At 42.1% G+C, this 18,417-nt stretch overlaps 1 long non-coding RNA gene and 1 pseudogene across 1 annotated transcript in view; both read right to left on the minus strand.

The window, feature by feature from the left end:
* The window catches only part of LOC141055991 (uncharacterized), a 228,107-nt gene that overhangs the window by 126,175 nt on the left and 83,515 nt on the right, over positions 1 to 18,417 (minus strand). The gene's annotated exons all lie outside the window — the stretch shown is intronic.
* Positions 1,934 to 4,826, minus strand: LOC141056012 (bifunctional phosphoribosylaminoimidazole carboxylase/phosphoribosylaminoimidazole succinocarboxamide synthetase pseudogene; annotated as a pseudogene).

The following is an 18,417-nucleotide window of genomic DNA, read 5'->3' on the forward strand; positions in this document are numbered from 1 at the left end:
TGATTTGACAGTAGCCCAAGTCACTGACGACAGGGTCTGCATTACTCATGCTCACCAATGGGGGAGGCAGCACTAAAAGTGCCTAGGGCAGCACAAACAATACGGCCCTGGTAGGAAGATGTGTGTAAGGGTAAATCAATATATTTACTTTGTTCTATGTTCAGTTAAGCAAATCCTTAACACAATTTTTATTCGATAGCTATTCGAAACATACCTCAAATTTATCTGACCAACTCAGCTGAAGAATTCAAAGACTTAATTTTCTTGTGACGTTAAAAGGACAACCCATTACACATTCTGGGAAGGACTTGGTAAAGCTCCCTGAGAAGTGAGTGAACAGTAGGAAACGTTGAAAAGACATGTCCAGCTTCTAGGTGCAGTTACTAATTTATTGCTGTTTCAATACATATTCCAGTATATCAAAGTAAACAGACCCCTCTTGCCAGCCTGTGAGTTTTGACTCTTATGAAGTCTTAGTCCAAGAGTCAAAATGCATAGGACGGCAGTAGGGGTCTGTGTGTTGCACTATTGCATATATTGAAACAGCAAATGCTCAACTGAACCAAGAAGCTGGACCTGACTTTTCCACTTACAATTGTACACCAAGAGGTGGTGATTGCCTGTGCTTCTGGTCAGGATGGTCTGAATTGGGAATTGAGGATTAGTACTGAGGACAATGACATGTGGCTTGAATAGTAGGAATTGTATGCTTACTTGTGTGGTAGTCACTAGCACTAACGTATTTTCTCTCTAGATTTCATCAACCTTTGGTGAGTGCAAAAGAGGCAAGAGCGATTTTACCAAATGGCACAAGAAAACCTTTGAAAATCGAGAACTTCTTGAAACTTACATCAACCATAAACATCAGCAAGAAGGAATTTCCCATCTGAAGTTGAATAATATTGGGAGAAAAAGGAAAAAGCACAAAATAAGTCTCACCTCCAGGCATAGGCAGCCCTGCCACCCATTTTTATAGGAGTGGAGATAAGCAATGATGCATTATGGAAGATGTTTATTCAATTAGTTTTAGTTATCACTACCATTGAGAGTGTAAGTTAACTACTTTGTCTGTCTAGTTCCACAGATCTACAGCGATTAAGAGGAGAAAGTAGCCAGAAGAAAGAAGACCAAGAAGAAGATGAAGTGGAAGAAGGAATCAATCCAGGAGAGCAACTTGATAAAGATGATTCAAGAAGCTTCTTGAACAGTACCCAATTAGAGTAAAAGAGCCCTTCTCATCACTAACCATGGAGGTGAGCACAGAACAGAATTTGAAATTCAGAATTATACTTCATGCAGCACTATGGGAACACCCCCATCTTCTACTAATGGCTGCACCATACACAAGAAGCATTTTCTACCATCTCCCTTTTGTCTCCACTTCCTCAAGTGACATTTCCCAAGTGAATGCATTTGTCTTGGTTGAAAGCAATGCTAAATTTGAGAAAAACAACCAAAACACTAGTTGTGAACATAGTCCAAGTGGTGGAAGAACATTTCTGTTTTGGGTTATTTATTTTGTCTTCCATACAAATTACCATGAAAAGGATGTTCTTTAACATATTTCCCAGGAAAATCCATTTCAGTTTCATTTTTGTATGTTTTATTGTGTGCCTGTAAAAATGGTATAAGACTAACATTATTCATAGCTGTGACCTGGGAGTCTGAAATGCTTCCAGGGGTATTCCCCATGATGATACCATGTAATTTGAACACTGTTCCTAATGATTTCAGATTTTTTTAGGCCACAAAATCACCTGAGGGGGGTTGGGGTGGGAGGTCGTGGCACAAGTGCTTACTTTTCCCCATTTTCCCATAGACTTACATTGAGCTCATTACACGGGTTTATCGGGTATTCCAATTTGCTGGATCCAACCAATGAGTACACGAGCTTTTTAGTGCTCACCCATCACTAGGGCTTATCTGAATACCATTAGCGGTTTCCAAATAGCTGCATCGGAAACCTGGAGCACTCCCATTTATCAGTGGTTAGGCGCCGCAGCTGCATGTGTTGCGGCTGTGTGACAGTCACATCACATGCCTGGAGAGACCAACACAAACAGGCAGTCTCATCAGGTCCTTTGTGTTCAGACATGTCCCTCAGTTCATGTGGGATGCCATAATTAGCACAGATTGCTTAATCTTTTCACAGTGGACTAGGTCAGAAATTTACCTCATCAACAACAATCCATTCTTGGCTATGACTAGGTCACCAGTAACTCCACTTTGTCTGCAACCCACTCAGCTTCTTTTGACTTTTTGTGGCAAGTCTGTTCATCCTTCTGCTGGGTCTGATCACCTGAGGGCCATAGATGCCAAGAGTCGTTATCAATCACATCAGCAAAGACCATTTCTTTTTTGGTCACATCCACACCAAACTCAATCTTCATATTCACTCGGGTGCAGTCTTGTGCTGACCATGTTTTTTCCAGAATTTCAAAGATGGCCACTGTGGAATGGTTCATGATGTCCATCTCTGCCTGGCCAATCACAAGGCCAGCACAGTTTAGTTGCAATCAGCTGATCTTCAGACCATTGAGAGTCATTATTGGCATCATCCTTGAAAGACAGCTATATGTTATGAATGAGTCACCGAGGAGGAAAACACAAAAACAAGCTAAGCCACAGAAAACCAGAGAGGTTGGTAGCTTAGCGGGTTGCAGCCCCCTCATCCTAGCCACACAACTAGCAGTAGCAGTGGAGCGTACCTACGATGATCCTAGATGCCTCGTCACAGCCAGAGACCTAAATAAGCCTAATGCAAGAAAAGGGGAAATCTAAACTGCCCCAGAGCAAACCCTAAAACAAGAGACAGCCCCCAAACATGTATTGTTGGTAAGACAAGATGAAAACACAAACACAGATAGAAAAATAGGCTGAGCAAATGATGGGGCCCACACCAACTAGAAAGGACAGGAAAGGAAAGATGCTGTCTGCAATCACGCACAAAACCCTGCCAAAAAATGTCCAGCACTTTCTGATAACAAAAACCCTGAAGTCGCTAGACTTCAATTTCCTATATCAGCACTCTGGTCTTTTTGCTCTGTCATCAGAATATACCAATCTGATCAGGGACAAAAATCAAACTGGCATAAACAGACATAAGAATGGAAATTCAGCACAGCCCCAGCACGGGCTGGCTGACCACAAAAACTGAGTAAACCAGACCAAATCTCATGTGAAGAAACAGCAGAGCACACTTAGCTTGAGAACGCAGGAACAGAACTGGAAACCAGAGCCTCAGGGCAGGAGAAAAATCACCAGCACAAAATTAGGGAGTCGGCTGACTTAAATCCACTCAGAAACTCCTGATGTCCACTGTTATGAGTCACCGAAGGAGGAAAATACCAAAATACAAGCTAAGTCCAGAAAACCGGAGAGGTTGGTAGCTATCGGATTGCAGTCCCCTGATCCTATCCACAACAACTAACAGTAGCCGTGGGGGGTTCCTACGATGCCCTAGACCCCTCAATCACAGCCGGAGAACTAAATAGGCCTAAAGAAAGAAAAGGGAAATCTAAACTGCCCCAGAGCAGACCCCAAAGCAATAGGCAGCCCCAACATATAATGACAGTGAAGCAAGATGAAAACACTAACACAGATAGAAAGATAGGTTGAGCAAACGATGGGGCCCAAGCTAACTAAAAAGGACAGGATAGAAAAGCTGCTGTCTGCAATCCGTAAAAAGCCCTACCAAAAAATGTCCCAACCGTCTGATAGGAAAAATCAGGCCCTGAAGTCGCTAGGACTTCAAAAAGACTATCAGCACTCATGTAAATTCTGAAGACAGAGTAAAGAGACAAACTGATCAGAGACAAAAATGGAACTCCGCACACCCCCGACTGGGGATGGCTGAACTCCAAAAAACAAGGTAAACAAAACTAATAAGTTCAATAGCAGAGCAAAAGCTTATCTTTGGGAAGCAGGAATCAGACGGTCTCCAAGAATCCAGCAGAGAAATCACCAGCAACTCAGAAGGGCGTCGGCTGCCTTATATCCAGTCAGAATTTCCTGTTACCCAGTCATCTACCAGATCAGGTGTTTGGTAATCAGCCTCACTACCTTCCTTCACCAGAAGAGGGAGTTCATCAGACAGGCATCGACGGTGAAGGGGAAAATGAACTCACAACAGTCCACTCACAGTCCTCCTCCTCAGGTGGCAGGTCTCTGCCATTTAGAACAGCTTCATTACCTACTGCCACCACTAGAGGGAGCTCAAATGGAGAACTCACGACTCCTCTGTCAACACAGCCAGCTCCACCACCCTCACCAGAAGCCAGAGGTAAACCAGAAAATGAGTTCACATCAGCTATACTTTAGGAGGATAAAATGTATATCCTTCTGGTACCCCCAGGATTTCTATTCAGGAATGAACTGGTGGCTATTCTCTTGCACATCCACTCTATAGGGATCATCTCACAGAGTGGCAATGAACCAGATGCACAGTACTTAGCCACAAATGCTATCTTGATACCAGATTCTTGTAGCAGTTTGAATATGCAGCTGGTGGTCTTTTTGGAGATGGAGGCTTTCCTCTCAATGTGGTCCTTCCTAGCTGCATTGCCCGCTGTGATCTGGTCCTTACACTGCATGAGGACAAAGCCAGGGTAATTGAGGAGCTCATACAGCTAGTAAGTTTTACCTTCATGCAGCTTCTTGCCCAGTCTCAACTCATGGGTGTCCATGATCATCTATGTCTATGTTAATCTATAACACTGAAGGTCACTTGTCTGACCAAAACCTTTACTACTGTGTACTACTCCTGGAATTAATTGTCACCATAATCTAGTAAAAAAATGGCACTCAGCTTGGTATTATGTGCCAACTTGTCAACTCAGACTAAGGCCTCTTTCACACATCAGTATTTGTATGCCAAAACCAGGAATGTCTCCAAAATAAGGAACAGGAGGAGTCAGTCTTTCAATTATATTTTTTTCTCGGTAAGTTCCATTCCTGGCTTTGGCATACAAACACTGATGCAAAATACTGACCAAACACTGACGTGTGAATGAGCCTGAACTTGGCAGTTGATGAAGAATTGGTAATAGATGCAGGACAGCCAACAGCTTTATTTTATGATAAAAACAGAACCTGAATCTTGAGACAGAAGTCTACGGTCCTGATTGATCCATGCATAAAGCATCACACAATCTTGCGTCAGAAGTGGAAATTTTCTAAGACTCCTTGGAATTACAACCATTATGGACATCCATGACATGTCACTGAATACTGCAATACTAAATCTTTCCACTGGGAGCACTGCAGAACAATGGAACACTCAGGCCATGTGCACATGATGCATTTTTCCAGCAGATCCGCAGCAGATTTTACCGGACAGAAACGCTGCAGAGCCGCAAAGAGATTTACAGTACAATGTAAGGCTAAGTGCACACGGTGATTTTCTTCCAACTGATTTTTTCCGCACAGATTAAGAAATCCGCAGGTCAAATGACCTGCATTTTTCCTGCGGATTTCTTCCATTTTTATTGCGGTTTTCCACTGCAGATTTGGAGAATGGAGCAGGTGGAAAACCACACAAAAGTAGTGACATGCTGTTTTCTTTGGACCGCACAAAAAACGCGCGGAAAAAACGCAGCGTGTGCACAGCGGTTTTTTTTTTAAATTGATTTACATTGTACTGTAATCACTTCGCGGATCTGCAGCGTTTCTGCCCGGTAAAATCTGCTGCTGATCCGCAGGTAAAATGCATCGTGTGCACATAGCCTAAATCAATGAAAAATAAATTTTATTTCTACAGCGCCGACATATTCCGCAGCACTTTACATTTCAGAGGGGACTTGTATAGTAGACATTACAGCATAACAATCACAGATCATAACCGATACCAAGAGGAATGAGGGCCCTGCTCGCAAGCTTACAGTCTATGAGGGAAAAAAGGGAGACACGAAAGGTGGGTGGTAACAATTGAAAACGCTGTGCACACGCTGCGGTTTTTTCAATGCGGTTTTAGTGTGGTCCAAAAAAATGCAGCATGTCACTTCTTCCATAACTCCATTTCCTCCTTTCGAACTAATGACAGGAAGAAAAATACAATTTTTCCACATGAACCAGTTTTGTCCACACCTCGAACAGATGCTGTTGCAAGGCCCAAATGGTTGCAGTAGTTGCAGGAAAGCTTGAAAGCCATACTTCCACATGCTGCATCAAGAACGCAGAGAATGGAGACACCATATGAATCCATTCAAGAAAGGGGCTCTAGTGAGGATTAAACTGCCAGGAAGAATGGACCTTGGGAAAGTAACTGGGAAGGTCCCTTTGAGATTGAAACCATGGGACAAGTTATGATTCTTGTTCAACAAGCATCTAATGTGGTTAAAATTACCCACAGACAATAAAGTGTGGGTACATGTTGATCAATGCAAGTTGTATATTGCAGAATGATACTGCATTTATTTTAAGAAATGGATTCCAATAAGAGCTGGAATATTAAACATCCTGTCCTTAATGGATATGATTCAACACCAATCCTACAGGAGAAGACATTTCTCAGGAAAAGCTGTTTGATGGGAATCACATTTCTGTTTCTCTATACTATTTCAACTGATCTATGCAGAAGATCTTTTACATCATGGAATAAATACTCATGAAGTGAATGAACCTTTCCAAAAACTCTACATTCACAAAGTCCAAGAGGATCTAGTCTACAATACCTAATAGATGAAGACATACCAGACAATTCAGCAGATATTACCGGAAACATTTGCATGGGTTATGGTGTAAAATGCTGTATTGTGCTACACTTTATTCACGACACTGACATAATATTACATGCTACCACAGGACCCAAGACTAAGTTCACACAGTTACAAGAGATTACATACACACTAATAAGACAGACACATGGGAAAGCAGTCCTACAGAGGTGTTTTACTGGAATATAGAAATAAGAGATTAAGAGGAATCTGTGTGGTCAGGTGATATTACAAATGATGTGATCACAAAAGGGAAAGTTGCAACACCCAAAACAGATATGTGGTTAAGGACACAATTTTGGGAAAATTTTGGATTCTTCATTACTTTCCATTACAGAAGGAGATGAAGATTGGGTAAAAACATGGAACTTCCAGATAACCAGTAGCTGTAGTGTGGCACCCCTGAGGCTCAGTCGCCACAGAGGTACTGCACCTTCTCCTAAGGTGTAGTGCTCCACCATCCAGGTAAGGTGGGAACTCCTTTCCACACTCGCACCCCACACAACAGGGTAGTTCTGCACAAACACATTGCGGCTCAGTGCTTAGAGAGTAGCAGGGCACCTCTGGTGGTTCCCTGCAAGGAACACTGGATGTGCTGGGAGGTGGGTGGAGTTAAGATACATAAAAGTGGGAAAGTGTAGGATTAAAGGTTCAGTCTGACAGAGGGACAGTGAGGAAGGAAGCTACTCAGGAAGAGTGGGGATCCCTGGAAGAAGGGATGGAGGAAGGAGTGCTGCATCTGCCTCAGTGATCTGAGCCAGCTGGCACGGGAAAGAAACAGGAGAAAGACGTAGAACTGCAACCTAAGCTTCCATTAGAAAGAAGAGTGCGGAACGAAGGAGTAGGAGAACAGAGAGGAGACGTGGATTGGAAGAGGAACCCTGCCTATTAGTTTCTCAGTGGAAGGCCGGGTCCCGCTCCCCGAGGTTGTATGGACACTTATGGTTCTGCAGCAGACACCGGTGGAGTAGTTGGCTGTAAATTCACTACTCCCATCTAAGACTTGGGGCACAACAGCAACTGAATAGAGAGCCAGGACTCTGGAGAAAGGAGTCCCCGATAGAGGCTACAGCTGTCTGCCATGCGAGTAGAGTTATTAGGAACATCTGACAGGAGGAACTTCAGAGTACCACAGTACTGGAGATCTTCACACTTAAAGGCGCTATAGAGGAGTCGTTCAGGAAAGGTACATGTTGGCGGAGTGTTGGAGAGGAGCTTTCTATCTGGCCTGGAGGTTGGCAGAGTCTCTGACCCCGAGGACATGGCCCTGAGGCAGGCATCCTTGTGTACCGCAGACTGAGTAAAGCCTTGGAACTACAAGCCTCAGTGTCCTCCATTCATTCTTGCGCCAACCTGCTCAGCACCACTACATCTGGGTACCATCCTTTACACTGCCTGCACCTTCCCATTACAACTACACTGCCCTGGGACATCAGCCCTGCCTGTGGAGGGCTATACCATCACTGCTGCATCCCAACATCTGTCCCAGAGGATGTGCCTGCAGCGTCGGCTTAACACCTCCATTGCTGAGCACCGCAGGTGGCGTCACAAACTGTTCTATTTCACTAACTTCATATACCGCCATTGACTTGGGCTCCCAGGGCCACGGTCTGGGTAACCGCTGCCGTGACACGTTCCCCTGACACTGGTCCGGTACCGAGTACCCCGCAGCCCTGGGAGGGTGACCCAGTAGTCTTTACAGTAACAAATACTAAGGCTCCAGAAGTAAGGATTACACTACATTTTTGTACTTATTCAGTTGTAGTGATACCAAATAGGGTAATTTTATTTCTTATTGGGTAAAATTTGGAGATTCAAATAAAATTTTAATAAATCTTGTATAATCCCTGCAGTTAGAAGGTATATGATGACCTCTGATGCCGCAGACATGCCAGCTCTAGACAAAGGTGATGCCAGATGCTGTGCTTTACCCTTCAGAGATGTGGACAACACAAAACCCTATTGACCTGTGCAGTTTTGACTTCTGTAAAGAGCTTGGTGAGGGAGGATTTGGACAAGTGTTGATTTATCCTCAGTGTTCCCCAATGTATCCTGCACCAGATACACTGGAGGGACATACATATTCATTGTAGTGATCTCTTACACAGATTCATATAATATATGGCAGTTCTGATCTGTTGTGATTTTTACCTCAGGTCATCTTGGCATCACACCCAGTCAGCGAGGAACTCATGGCTGTAAAAAGTAATAGCAAAGAATAAATGTAAAAAGGAAAAGGTGTACAGTGAATTAGAAATCCTGAAAATGGCCACCGGGTGCCGTTATTTGATCTGTCCTTGGTCTGAGTTGACATTAGAAATATACCAGAAGGTTTTCAGTGATGTGTGCGTGGCATCTACTACTATGGAGCCGAGTTCCTGGGCATTATTAGGACTTCATTAGCAATGGTATGGTATATCTATTAGCAGTATGGGCTTTTTATGGTGTTTGCTACAGCCATTGTGTCTGGGGATTACTGTATTGTAGAGCTCATATTTGGGCATTTACTATAACAAAACACTGCATAATATATATCTTTTTTATGTAACCATGTGTTAATTGCATGTTTATATGGCATGCATATATAGTCCTGATAAAGGCCTTTGCGGTGTGTCCTCTTCATGGCAATCTTGCTGCTATTTCACGCTGGTTTTAGTGATTTTTTCAATAAAGTATATACCTTGTTTATTATATTATATTGTGGGATCTCTTCTTTTTTCCTACTATGTGATATGTGGGATTTGTTGTGTATCATTGGTTGAAGTGCCCTATTTATCTTAATTGGACTATTGTTGTTATATTAGTGTTTGCTGTTTAACAGATTGTCCAGCAATGGATTTTTTGGCCAAGGAACAGACTTGACGTTCTAAAGCTGTGAATTTATATAAGGAAGATGCTGTGTACGTTTCCCAGGATGCCTCTACGTCTAATAAGGAACTCATGCTCAAATATAAAAATGCCCTTCATAAAAAGACTAAGACCTGGTGGAATCGAGCAGCTTTGGAAAATTATTTGGGTAAAAAAAATTATCCCCAGGGGATTGAGGGTTCAGCTTTACCCTACTTTTGATTTGAATAATGATGATTTAATTACCAGATGGGTGAGTACGGCATCTAATTGTTCGCTGGACTTTATTAAAATCATCATAGAACACAATACTTTATCCCTTAAAGTGCTGGATGATGATTTGGAGGGTATTTATAAAACATTAACAAGTAGTATGACCAAGGATTACCTTGAAGTATGGCTCAAGGATTTGGGCATAGAAGTGGATAAATGGGAGGATGAAGTCAGTAAAGGGAAACTCAAAAAATTTCTAAGGGATACTAAAGATTATGACATGAATAAAGTATACCGTTGGCAGCAGAAGAAGTCTGATGGTGGTTCTACACAGAGAACTCAGGAAGTTTCTGATGCATCTAGTGCATCAGGGAGTGAAAGCAGTAGGTCCTATAATGGAGCAATAACACAGAGGGATTTCCAGTTAAGAAGTGGAGCAAAACAAAAATATCCAGAGATGTTTAATAGGATACAAAGATCTAGGAAATCCAGGGATCATTTGAAGGTGAATTAATTTATCTTTACACCCCTTAACATCAATACAAATTGAGCTCTTAGAAAAAGGTCTTACCTTTTCTCCTACCTCTCATTTAGATGCCTTTACTGCCATAAAGGATCTCCACCTTTTTGCTCGCAAGATTATTTTAAAGAAATTACATTTCAAACCCAAAGATGGGAGCCAATTGCTCTTGAATACGGTTGAGGAAAATGAAGCCATACAGGTTTTGGAATCTCTTTTGGAGGAAAATACATTGAAGGAGGTGAGTACTGTCCCCTCTGGTCTTTTTGTTAAGTCTCGGACTTTCCCCTCACTAAGTGTATCCCCTACGGTTGAAGTATTTACCCGGATGGTCACATGGGATATAGAAAATTTGGCACATAATATAATAAGGATAATTTATCTACTGAGGAACGTTTGGCTTTGAAGGACTTACAGATGTTGAATGATGTGGTTATCAAGCCCGCTGATAAAGGGTGTAACTTAGTTGTATGGCCAACTGAGATGTACGAACGTCAAGCTATGAAATTGCTTGATGATAAATCTTATCAGAGGTTAACGTATAACCCCTTATGTTCCTTCCAACAGACCTTAATTTCTATTTTTGAAAAGGCGCTCTGATGGGTTAGTCTCTAAAGCATTTTTGGAGAAGATTCGGGATTTCCAACCTAGACTGGCAACATTCTATCTCATCCCGAAGGTACACAAGAATCCTTTGGATCCCCCAGGACGACCAATTGTGGCCGGAAATGGGAGTATCTGTGAGGTTGTCTCTGATGTGGTAGATTTTTTGAAACCTATCGTCTCTACCCTTCCATCTTTCATTAGGGATATGAATCAGGCTTTACAACGTATAGACCAGGTACAACTGGAGGAAAATATGGTTCTTGTAACTGCAGACGTGGAAGCTCTTTATACCTCAATAAGGCACAAAGATGGTTTGGCGGCCACATCCTGGTTTCTACGCTCGAGCAATATTGATGGACATCTGGTGGATCTCATCTTAATCCTATTGGAATTTGTTCTGACACAATGTGTTTACTTTTAATGGAAAAATCTACTGCCAATTACAAGGTACAGCTATGGGGGCTTCATGTGCCCCCTCCTACGCTAACCTTTTTTGTGAGCGTGGGAACGGGACATTCATGGGAGATAATTTTGAAGAAATGGGAAAAAGTACAAAATTGGATGAGATATCGATGATATTCTCTTTGTGTGGGAGGGTACGGATGTGGACTTGGTAAAGTTGTTTCACAAATTAAATAATGATATTAATGTGAAACTTACATTTAAAACAGGCAGGTCTTTGGAATTTTTGGATATTTGGATTGAGGCATCATCGGATGGAATACTCCACACGGATATATTCAGAAAACCTACTGCCACCAACTCCTATTTGATGGCTGATTCTTCCCATCCAGCAAGTACCATCTGTGGTATCCCCATTGGCCAATTTCTAAAGGGCAAAGAGAATCTGTTCGGATCCCTTTCTATTTGAAAAACAAAGTCAGGAGCTCACCATGAGATTTAAGGACAGAGGATATAGCCGCAGAATGATCCAGAGAGGGTATAAAAGAGCTTCAACCACTCCTAGGAACGAACTACTGTTTGGTGGGAAAAGGAAATTGATAGAAGATAATACACAGGTACGTTTTATATTAACATTCAATGGCCAGTGGCAGAATGTGCAGGAGATTATCCTACGACATTGGAACATCTTATTAATTGATCCTATCTTAAAACAGATCTTACCGGAGACACCTCAATGTGTGGCTCGGCGTTCAGCCAATTTTAAGGACCTTTTGGTCCATAGTCATTATGATGCCGGTAAAATTATAAAAAATGGGAAAGTAGCTAATCCAGGGTTTTTTTTCCATGTGGCCTGTGTAAGGCGTATTTAAATCTCACCAAGCGTAAAACCTTCAAAAATGCTGATGGATCCAGGGTTTTCCATATTTGGAAACATCTTACATGCACATCCAAGGGGGTAATATACCATGCGGAATGCCCTTGCGGGAAAGTATATGTGGGGCTCACCACAAGAGAATTTATACTGCGAGTAAGAGAACATGTTCTCGATATTGAAAAAGCGGCCACGGTAGAAGATATCACTTCTTTAAAAAGCATACCAAGACATTTTAAGGTATATCATGATTGTAATCCTCGGGGGTTACGTTTGAAGGCGATTGATCAATGGGATTTGGGCTTCAGAGGAGGAAACTTAAGTAAGGCTCTAGCCCAATTGGAATGCCGGTGGATTTACCGCTTAGGTACCCTTAGTCCTATGGGCTTGAATGAGAGTATGGGTTTTTCTTCTTTTTGTAGAGGTATTTTTTAATTGGCAGGTATTTGTTTTTAGTGTTTTTCTTGATCTGATTTTAATTATTTCTTTTTAAGTTTTATTTAGGCCTTCTAGAGAGTTTTCCTGTGAGTATTACGTCGGGGTCGTCTTTGGATGCAAGCATGGAGTTGCATGAAGAAGCCTTAATGGTTATCGTATATATTGCCTTATCCTGCATTTGTCTCTCGTACCATTGTCGGTGCATATGTCCAATGTTCCATGTTTGTTATTGTTATGTATCCTTCACATTAGCTGTAATTTAAGAGTATAGTCTTGTTACTTGAGTGTAGCACTGTCACTTTGGAGCTCCTTATTTGGAGAATAACCCATTCCCCCCCTTTATGGCCCTGTTGGGTCCTTTTATAGTGCTTATCCTTAAAAATCTAAGGACTATCACTCCATTTGTCTTCTACATACACTTATGATTGTGAATTGATGGTGACTTACCATATCTATTCATGTCACCTGATGTTTTCATATTAATATGAAGAATCTTCACATTACCTTTTTGTCACTTTTTGTTGTATGTTCCTTCCCTCTTTTTGAGTGTAATTAAATATATAGATAGGAACGTATTCATCTGGGGTTTTCTGTGTTCCATCTGCTTACTAGAGATATACCACTGATTTGGAGGCTCCCCTATTCCTTTTTTCCTTTATCTATATCCTCATGTTTATGTGTTTCACGATGGGTATATGAGCGGTTTCGTTTATGGCTTCATTCTCTTTGTGCCGAGGTAATCGGTGGTGCGCATGCGCATCCTCTTTCACTCCGATGTTTCCAATGACGCTCACACACTGACGCGCAGCCCTTATGGCTGCCGCGTCATTGAGCGCCGACAGGAAGCAGACGTGGGGTGAGGGGCGGGTGCGCATGACGCCGACTATACCGATAGACCCCGCCCCTTACCAATGACATCTCTCTATGATTGGCCATTTGCGATTTAAAAACATAGTTACCCTGCCGATAGACCCGCCCCTGGAAGAAGCAGGAGGCGAAACGCGCGTCGGGGTGTGGGGACACCGCTCTGCCACAGGTAGATATATTTTTTTACTCTGCTCCTTTACCCGGTTTATTATATACCGGTTCCATTAGATGGCTACTATGGAGCAGAGTTCCTGGGCATTATTAGGACTTCATTAGCGATGGTATGGTATATCTCTTTGCAGTATGGGCTTCTTATGGTGTTTGCTACAGCCATTGTGTCTCGGGATTGCTCTATTGTAGAGCTCATATTTGGGCATTTACTATAACAAAGCACTGCTCTATAACTATCTTTTTTATGTAACCATAAGTTAATTGCATGTTTATATGCCATGCTGCATGCATGCATATATAGTCCTGATAAAGACCTTTGCGGTGTGTCCTCTTCATGGCAATCTTGCTGCTATTTCACGCTGTTTTAGTGATTTTTCTCAATAAAGTATATACCTTGTTTATTATATTATATTGTGGGATCTCTTCTTTTTTCCTACTATGTGATGTGGGATTTGTTGTGTATCATTGGTTGAAGTGCCCTATTTATCTTAATTGGACTATTGTTAAACTTTTTTGTAACTTGCTGTACAGATTACTTTAGTGAGAATATCAGGTCTTATGGTCAGCGTTTTTGCACAGTATGTTTTCTGTTGTATATTATCTTGATTGCCAAACTTGGGATATACATTTTACCATTATCACCTCTGGGCTTGTTCTTTATATTTTATGGAACAGCTTGAGTTTATGATCATGTGTTGCTTTCTGGGTTCTGTATCAAGTCTTGAGACAGAAGCCTGAATGCCAATCATTGAGTCATACAGAAATCACACTGCTTCTTTGGATCCAATGTGAAAATTCTAAGACTTCATAGAGGGACATGGTGCCACGATCATTCTAACCAGATCCTGGTGATGGAACCTTCTGAGAAGTCCATGATTATGGAAACAGAAGCAGCTTTAACTAGTTAGTATTGCATGAAACCTGTCTTTTAATCTGAAAGTTTTGCAGAGAATTGACAATCCACAGAAGACTCCAATGCTAAGGAGGTCTGTCCACAAGTTCATACAAACATATGACTTGTTCTGCCATCTTACTTAATACTGTAAGCATCATTGACCTGTTCACAGGATCCTTTTATGCCAAGTTCACATGTGCAATATTCAGCCATTTGAAACAAGTATTCATTTTAATGTATCCATAAGAAATAGAATTAAAAGGAGATGGCTGCATTTTAATCTAGCTTTTGAAGAAATCTACATTATACCTGCTTCTTTCTACTCGCTCTCCCAACAACCTGTGACACTTGTCTACATTTCATAGGCTTTCTTTGGGATTCTTTTGCAATGACCACATGAGTCCAGAAGGGAGACCAGAAAGTGCCATTGACAAACATGGATCCACTCAGCTTCCAGGATGACATGAGAAGGGTACACCACCATGTTTCAGGAGAATCATCTGCACCCAGAGAATTCTTAACATGTTGATGTCAATTGCCAGTTTAGATGACATGTGACAAATACCACTATGGACCTAGCAACAGGTCATCCACGCAGACCAAACTCCTTTTCTTTAATCTGCCCTGTTCAAGGGATCTTAAAAAGGACCACAATCTGAATAGTGGTCTCACCTAACGGAACTGAGCAGCCACTTCAGCTCATCCCACTTGCAGACTACATGCCTTTCATGGACAGTCTCTGGGATGGTCTGAAAAGCACATGTCAGGAACACAAAGAGCAGGGACATTTTTCTCAATTTAAGTTGTCAAGGAGGCCACCAGCTCAATCCAGTTGCAGACCACCCTTTCTCCAGACTCTGCACTCTCCCCAAAATGACCACTCAGGGTTGTAAATGAAAGCAGAACATTCGAAGAGGAGGACTCAAGCCACAGACATCTGTAACATCTGACTCATCTTCCTGTCCCAAGGGGGCCTTTCCAGCTCAGCCTCAGTATTTGGCTAGTTAGAGCTTCCCTCCCTCCAGATAGTTGGGGTCTTCCCTGACAATGAAGACCCTTGAAATGGGTTGCAAGTCTACATTATTGCACCAAAATATTGCATAGTAGTTTTGTTGCCTGAAATGGTTAAGCAATTTACCTACTAATATCCCATTATCACCAATAGGAATCCACAGAATATTGCACGTTAAATATAATTGTAAAAATATATTGCATCTAAATGTTAGAGCAAATAGTAAATCTAACTATAGTTTATTCTGCAGCAGAAAATCCAAATCATCCAGTGTCATTAGTAACAGCCTTCAGTATAAAGAACAAGGAGACTTGGAGGTGATTTGGCCCCACAGATCCTTGACCTCAATGTCAGTCTGTGTGATCACATGGAGACAGGATTTACACAAGCCTCATACACTGAAGATCTGCAGGTAGTTTTCTAAGAAGTTTGGAAAGACCTGCCTGACAAATGCCATCAAAAACTGTGTGCAAACAAGTACCTAGAACAGGTGATGGCAGAGATTGGTCCCCAAATACTGATGCAATTAAGATTTCTCTTTTGTTCATTCATTTTTATAATAAATGGTTAAGAAATCATGAACACCAGTGTTTCTGGAGGCATTTTTCCCCCACAACACCTGAAGCCCAGGGTGGTGAAACATGTCAAGGTGCTTGTCAGCGCCCCATCTTGTGTCTCTGGTGTCCATTACTACTGGCTGGAGCACACACCGCAGCGGCAATGTTTGCTCCCAGATGGTCCCAGAGAGTGACTGGCAGCAGCAGCAGCACTGGCAATGTTTGCTGCCAGTCCCAGATCGAGTGAGTGGGGTGGGAGTGTTGTAATACATCTCTGCCTCTGGTCTTAGCTGGACATTATATATTATAGATTTGCCTGGACTGTACATTGTATATTATAGATCTACTACCTGAGCATTATTATAGATAGTCTGTCCCTGGACATCATATATAAGATCTCCCTGGACATACCATATTTTCTGGCGTACAAGATGATTTTTTAACCCATGAAAATCTTATAAGCTAGGGGTCGTCTTGTATGCCAGATGTCATCTTATAGGGCAGGTGCGGAGCAATCTGCGGTCATTGTTTGTGGTGGTGGGAAGATGGAGGAGGGAGTGGTACTGATAACAAGGTGAGGGGGCGCCTCACCAGGAAGGTGCAAGTAAAGTATCCAGATTACCTCATTATGGCAGCGGTGCTCTGTGCAGCTCTCTGCTAGGGTGGTGGCTCTGTAGCAAAGGGGACTTCGCTGGCATTTTGTCAGAGCCCGGAGTCCTCTGAAGCTCCACTGGAGCGATGCGGTGGCCTCCAGGAAAATGGCCACTGGGGCGGTGCATGCTCAGATTTAGATCTTGCCCCGAGATCTCGGGAGACTAAATCTGAATCAGAGCATGCGCCATCCCCAGGCAAATCCACAACGTGTACATAGATCCTTATTGTAAAATCTGACACTGACCATACACCAATCACACAGATACCATTTTTTCAAATATGTGTTTGACTAAGGCTTAATTCATACGTCCATGTTTAGAGACTGGGCAGTAATAGAATAATAAAATCAATATAGTATTCCTACAATGTCTGCTGGACATGTTATGGGGAGAGTTTATAGTTCAGTTAGTACATAGACACCATACTTGTTGTTAACCAGTCAATATTTTGTCCACAACACTGCAGTGTCAAAAGAGGAAGACAGCGAGACAGGCAGCAACATCGCATCAGAGAGCTCTTGACCTCGAAACAGAAGATCCTCAGATCCTGGTATTGTGACATAGCATAATACCAATGAATAAATAATATTCTTATTAAAAAGGGAACACGTCACCTCGTTTTGTCGCTGCAAGATGCGACCACTGCCTTTAGGGTCTTATCTACAGCATTCTGTAAAGCTGTAGAAACAAAGAACAAGTTATATTATACAGTCATATGTAAACGTTTGGGCACCCCTATTAATGTTAACCTGTTTTCTTTATAACAATTTTGGCTTTTGCAACAGCTATTTGTTTCATATATCTAATAACTGATGGACTCAGTACAATAAACCTTATTTGAATCCAGAAATATAACTAACAGAAAATGTGCAATCTGCATTTAAACAAAATTTGACTGGTGCAAAAGTATGGGCACCCTTATCATTTTCTTGATTTGAACACTCCTAACTACTTCATAGCCAGGTGTATCAAATCATGAGAAAAGGTATTTAAGGTGGCCACTTGCAAGTAGTTCTCCTATTTAATTCTCCTATGAAGAGTGGCATCATGGGCTCCTCAAAACAACTCTCAAAATGATCTGAAAACAAAGATTAATCAAAATAGCTTTTCAGGGGAAGGATACAAAGAGTTGCCTCAGAGCTTTAACCTGTCAGTTTCCACTGTGAGGAACATAGTAAGGAAATTGAAGAACACAGGTACAGTTCTTGTTAAGCCCAGAAGTGGCAGGCCAAGAAAAATATCAGAAAGGCAGAGATGAAGAATGGTGAGAACAGTCAAGGATAGTGTTGAGCGATACCAGCCGATACTGAAAAATATCGTATCGGAATGGATCGGCCGACCTTAAAAAGTATCTGGTATCGCCGATTCCGATACTGGAAGTCCCATTCAAGTTGGTGGGACTTCCGGTATCGGAATAAGGAAAAACCCTTTTCTGTCCTTGTACAGCCTTTCGGGGGTGTGTACGGACCTTCCAGGGGTCTGTGCCGGCCTGCCGGGGGGCTGTGCAGGCAACGTCCGATGCGACAACAAGTCCCATCGGGCTATGCCTGCTACCATGATGGTGATTGACACATTAGCCAATGATGGGACAGTAGTAGTCCCATCATCCGGCTAATGTGTTGAATGTACAAAAAAAAAAAAAAAAAATC

This window comes from Dendrobates tinctorius, unplaced genomic scaffold (assembly GCF_039654945.1).
Source record: "Dendrobates tinctorius isolate UK_male_01 unplaced genomic scaffold, ASM3965494v1 ptg000193l, whole genome shotgun sequence".
Lineage (NCBI taxonomy): Eukaryota > Metazoa > Chordata > Amphibia > Anura > Dendrobatidae > Dendrobates > Dendrobates tinctorius.